The 6000-nt window shown below is 29.9% G+C and overlaps 1 protein-coding gene across 8 annotated transcripts in view; it reads left to right on the top strand.

Moving 5' to 3' along the window:
• Ten-m (teneurin transmembrane protein Ten-m) overlaps nucleotides 1-6000 on the top strand; it is a 514493-nt gene that overhangs the window by 347634 nt on the left and 160859 nt on the right. The window lies entirely within an intron of this gene.

Raw genomic sequence — 6000 nt, 5'->3', positions numbered from 1 at the left:
CTCGAACTGTTTTTTTTTTAAACTTATATACTGTCAAAAAAAATCTCTTTTCATTGTTATTTTCCGTGCCAAATTTGTTTTTTATTTAAATTAATTGTCCTTCAAGAGTCTTTCAATTATGTTTGAATTGCCAAATAACACAATTTGTTTTAAGTGTAAAAATAAAAACACTTGTGTAGAATCAGTTTTCAGTTAATTAATTTTTAACAGTCCTCATCAACGTGTGATAATACAAACTGTTATATATGCATAAATGCAACATTCCCCATTCTAACCATGATTGACATTCACATTTCTCAAATTTTTAGAACTCCTTAAAACACTATTTGTCATTAATCTCATGATATAAACATGTCAGTTCATTAGAGCCATATATGGTTATTTTAGTAAAGATTTTTTTAGCGAAGCAGAAAGGAATCTAATAGTTTATTTTAAATTTTTCTTAAATTCTTATAAATTAATAAACCATTTTCAGGATCTTCCTTGAAGGTATCTTTAAAAAGGTTTACAAGAGGGGTTCTTTAAAATAATACCGTACAAAAATCTTTTCATTACTTTAGGCGTCTTGTACGCAGCACTCGCATGATATCGTGTTTTGTTCAATTTACAACCCATCAGCTTCTTACGGAAGAAGCAATTTCCAACTTTAAATGAGTGTCGCGACACTGCTAAGGGTGGGTCCCACCCCATTCCCTTCTTACTCCTCTACCAGCCATCCCTTAACAGGAAGAAATAGATAATAACAACGGAGGCACGAAAAACACACTGGATAGCAATTTTCATAGACATAATGGTTTTCGCTTTAAGAAAATCCTTACCCCCAGTACTGTGAGGCTTTAGTTATATCGATTCTTTTGTTAGACCATAATATATTTTCTTTCTAGTCTTATACTTTGTTCGCAGCTTTTTTATTCTCTGCATTTTCTTTGTCATAAGATAAAATATAAATTAAAAAGGAATATAATCATTATTTTCACTAATGATCGTGATTTCTTCGACCTACCACCCCCTTCATTTTTAAGTATTTGATTTTTTCATTCAACAAAGTACATTAAATCAATTAAGATGTTTTTTTTTTTTGATTTCGTTGTCGTTTTGTGGTAAAATCTGTGGTAAAAACACGTGTGACAGTATTTTTTTAGGAAAAAGTATGTTTTTTGGCAAAGCACCCAAAATTGAGTCATACATACAAATAGTGGTATTTACTAAGTAAAGTGAAATTAAAAATTTGATATTTCAAATTTAAAATCGTTGAAATATTTTGAGTCGATTCGACACTGTGATATATTTTTCATATTTTTCTTCTGAACTGCAATTATGGTAGAAACCGTTATTGCAAGATCTATGTAGTATAAATAACCGAGTATAAACCCATTATAGTGATTTATTTTTGTATTTATTCGAACTTTCCTAAGATTAGTGACATAGATGTAACATTAAATTCTGAATTCACTCATTCGTATCCTGCGCTTCTGGTATACGAAGTTGTGACACCTCTCCCCTCCCGGTAGAGGGATTGAGATTCGCTTTGTACTACCGACGGGTGTTCGACACTGATAATTCCTAGCCTCCCGCGGGGATTTTATTTTCCTTCTGTATTCTGATGTTTTCCTGGTAACGCTCTTATTTACAGGTATCATACTGTTGTTGAAATACATTAAAATTAGAGCATCGTCTCAAATAGTATTTAATTAACTGTCACGCTGCTTCCCTGCATGGGTATGCAGAGATAATAGAACGCCACACCACTCTGTATTTACAAACAATCTTTGCAACTCCCACATTTATGCACTTCCATGTACGGGCCATTGGTTGATATTTTTAGTACATCAATAATCATCTTTAAATCAAAATTTACAGAGCACTTTTTGGATCTCTTGGTATGAATTTTATTTCGATAATTGGCTTCCCTAATTTGTACCATTTTTTAACCAAGTTTTTCATTGTTTTATTACTAATACTTATCTTTTAATTTTTCATAATTGTTTTTTTTTATTTAATATCATTTATTATTATTTTCTATGTAATCTATCTTAATTTCTCATTTCTATGTTATTTTTTGTGAAAGGCAGTAATGCCGTAAATAAATAAATAAATCTTCTCATACATACCAGCTAATTATTCTGACTCCTGACCTGACCACTTTTGAGTTTTTGAAATACTTGATCATATCAAACCTTCCACGGTCTTCCTCAGTACCTATTTTTAACTACATTCACCCCATTTTTTGTTTTACTGTTTTAACTTCAATTATTTCAGGACTAACTATATTAACAAACCTACTATTTTATCGGTTATGCTCAACATAAGTCGTGGATTCTTTCCTTATTTTCCAATAGTGCACTGAAATTAGTTATTTACTATATATAACTGGTTTTATTACACCATTCACTCTGTTCCCGATATTAAAAATATGTTTTTTTTTTTTAATAAAATTTTAAATATTTGTGTTTATAAATCCGTTCATAAAACGGATAAAAGTTACCATCGAAATTTCATAAAACTTTTTTGACAAATTGAAAATGTAGTCCCTCTCATATCATACTCGTATATTTCTTTGGAAATAAAAATCCATATAATAAAAAAACGGGGTTATCGTCAGCGTATTCTGAAATCCACTTACGGACCCCTGTTCCCTCCTCTCTCCATTCTTGCATCTCACCTATCTTCTATTCATATTCCTCTATAATGCTGGGGAATGTTCTCTCATATCTACCTCACACTCGCCATATGCTATGATTCCTCTCCTCACCCGATTTTTTCAATATTGAATAAAGGACCTTCGCACATTTTCCAACACTTATCGGGTATTTGGCTCGCAGTTTTTCGATGGAAGCCTTTGTACAAGTAATATTAAATATGTACATACAATAAAATCTACTTTTCTACATACAATGAGTTCTCCTATTTTAATCTAAATTCGTCAATGTAGATATTTGGAACCTTATACGTTTTTTTTTCGATTTCCTGTTGCTTTTCAACATGTATAATTCAACACAATCAGTAACGTCAAAGACTTATTTGATAAGACACATACACACTTACACGAGTATATACAATATATATTTCCTTGTAGAATAATATAATGCATGATGATTTAGATATTTAAAAAAAAATATTTTATTTGTGTTTTCATTTATGGTAATTCGTCATGTTTGCATTTATAAGCTCAAAAGTAATTTAAAATAAGTGTTTTTTATAAACCATTTATAAATAATTTTAAATATCTGGTAATGTGTTTTACCGAGATGAAGATGTGCTATGGGATGCAAACTACTGAAGGTGACTTATATGTTGAATATCACTAAATATGTAGAAAGCATTTTGAAAGAATGAGACAACTTTGGCGATCTTGAACATTGAGTTAATACTACGATATGAGGATAAATTTAAAATTCACTCGATCTTAATCGACTCTTAATTTAAAATGACCCTTTCCGTATATTCTACCGGCATTATAAGATAGAAATCCATTAGACTCCTCAAACTTTTCTCTTCATATAAATCTACCCACCAAGAAGTTATACGAGCTGCTCTAAGATCACCCCTAACCTCTACGAAGCGCTAAAAATCGTCTAAACTTTCCCACTATTCTCTAGAGCTTTTGCTAAACTTAAATGAGCTATGTAAAAGAAACAAATCTTCGGATTTCGATATGGATTTAACTTCACTCCGAGGATATTTATTCAATTGTGTATTTATTTAACATTTGAAAAGTTTCCCCCCATCAGTAGAACCTACAACTTTGAAACAATGTAATGTATGTGAACAGTAAAATACTTTTTGATATTAAAATTTATCGTTTAATCCAAATTCACAAGAATATCTTTGTTAAACAATGTGTTTCAACACGTTATTGTCAGGACACTTATAAAAACGTATTTTCTTAATTGTGCGTCGGAACCGGGTCACGTATAAATAAATACATAAATACGTTTTTCCAGAAATGTCATATTTGCGGAGAACGTATCTATACGGGTTTGAATATAAGCGCAAAATACCACATCACAACTAACGATTCAAGTGATAACTTCAAATGTTAACACTCGACACTATTCAGAGTCAGGTATCAAACTGTCAACGGTATCATAAATATTGAGGCTATGGTAAATGGGGGTAGTAAAATCTCAGGAACGTTAGATGCTAGTTTGTTTTCTTGGTTATTTAGTTATTTTAGTGTAATGTTGGTCGTCTTGCGTTACATTATTGTTTAACAGTGCTAGTAAGTTTTTCTTTTAATCAATAGTTTTGTTTAATTTTTAATTAATGTTTTACTTTGTAAATACCACTATTTCAAGAAATAGTGGTATTTACTAAGTAAAACTTTAATTAAAAATAGATAGATTTTACCAAAAATTGACTGCCGAATCAATTAATGAAGTTATGTATAAATTAGATAAAATTTTTATAATTTTATCTAATTTATAAGAGAGGGTTATATTTTTTAATATATATTATTTTAGCAATTTTTCAAAAAAAATATGTGTATCTCAAAATATGTCTTAATTATTTGTTGACATCTCAGCAAAGATGAAAAAGAATATGAAAGTCTGAGCATTTATGGGGCTTACGACCGTCATAAACGTCATAGATTTCATCTCACCGTATATGTCTCTCGTGAAATTCTAGTGAATTCAAGCACTTTGTTTCGAATTTGAACAATTTATTTAGAAGTTTCAAGAATATGAGTAGTGTGGTTGTCAATCATGGGTAGAGTTGGTGAATGATACACTTGTGTAAAGTGATCACTTTGACCAGCCTATGACGGTCGTAAGCCCCGTTAATGCTAAGTCTTATTTTTATTCATTCACGTTGAGATATCAAAAAATAATTTTTTAAAAACTCCTAAATTGAAGAGTATCCAGATTTATGAAGAAATATTAGGATACTCTCAAAATGTTGTAAAAATATGTCTTTTATACGCTACTAGGTAAAGTTAATACTACATAGTAATTTTCATCACAAAATATCAAATATTATCGAACATATTTGTGAATATGTACACACAAATGTATATTTTTTTAATTTTAATTTTTGGCACTAATTATAATTAGCTCACAGATCAGCCCGACAACAATTTGTTAAAATGAAAGCAGAAAAATTAGGTGCAATGATTATGCAGGTAAGTCCACCTATAAATTATTGGGTGATTTGAATAGTAATGAGCAATTAACACAAGTAGTCATGACAACACCCTTGTGTGGGTCTCTATGGGTTTACATGTATGTATATATAAGGGTTAGTGTATGCAAGTACAGATACATATTTAATGCAGGAATTGAATCGTGATCTGACCGCATTGTTAATTATTATTGCAATAACCGCTGTAATGCCTTTGTTATTATCTCTTGATTGTTATCAATGCGTTCCTACACAGCCATTCAAATACCCAATTTGGTTACATAAATACCTACTATGTAGTTTACTTGGCCAGACATTATATACATGGTATTTGTATATATAAGCCTCCATCTATTTACGAGTGATTTTGGCTCTTACAAATAAAATTAAGAAGGAAGAAAGGATATAGAGGAAATAGAGAAACGAAAAAAGCTGCAATAATTAACTGAAATCACAAAAATAAAAAAATAATTATTAGATATTCATTTATGAAATCACATTTAAAAAAATTATACACCTTTTTGAAAACAAATACGAGTATAAAAATACAAAAATTGGACAGCTAGTTTCATTAACATAAAAAAATAATATTATGTTTTAGTTTACATTCAGACCTGAAGATAGAAGCTTAGCTTCGCTTAAATAAACTCAGGTGGTAAGAAAACAAGTGCTTTCTTTAAGTTATGTATTAATTTTTAAATCAAATGAGTCTACTTACATAGTTGTATTTTATTAACAAAAAACACATAAAATATTAATATTGTGACAATTGTTTCGCCTAGTTATGGCATTTTCAAATGAATGTGAAGATCAAATGGACTTACGGTCCTTATGTAGCTATACAATTCTAAATGACAGTTTTTTTAATAATTAAAAAAA

Source organism: Brachycentrus maculatus, unplaced genomic scaffold (assembly GCF_059751285.1).
Source record: "Brachycentrus maculatus isolate JH-2025_06_01 unplaced genomic scaffold, ASM5975128v1 h1tg000090l, whole genome shotgun sequence".
NCBI lineage: Eukaryota > Metazoa > Arthropoda > Insecta > Trichoptera > Brachycentridae > Brachycentrus > Brachycentrus maculatus.
This window is presented reverse-complemented; position numbering and strand designations above follow the sequence as displayed.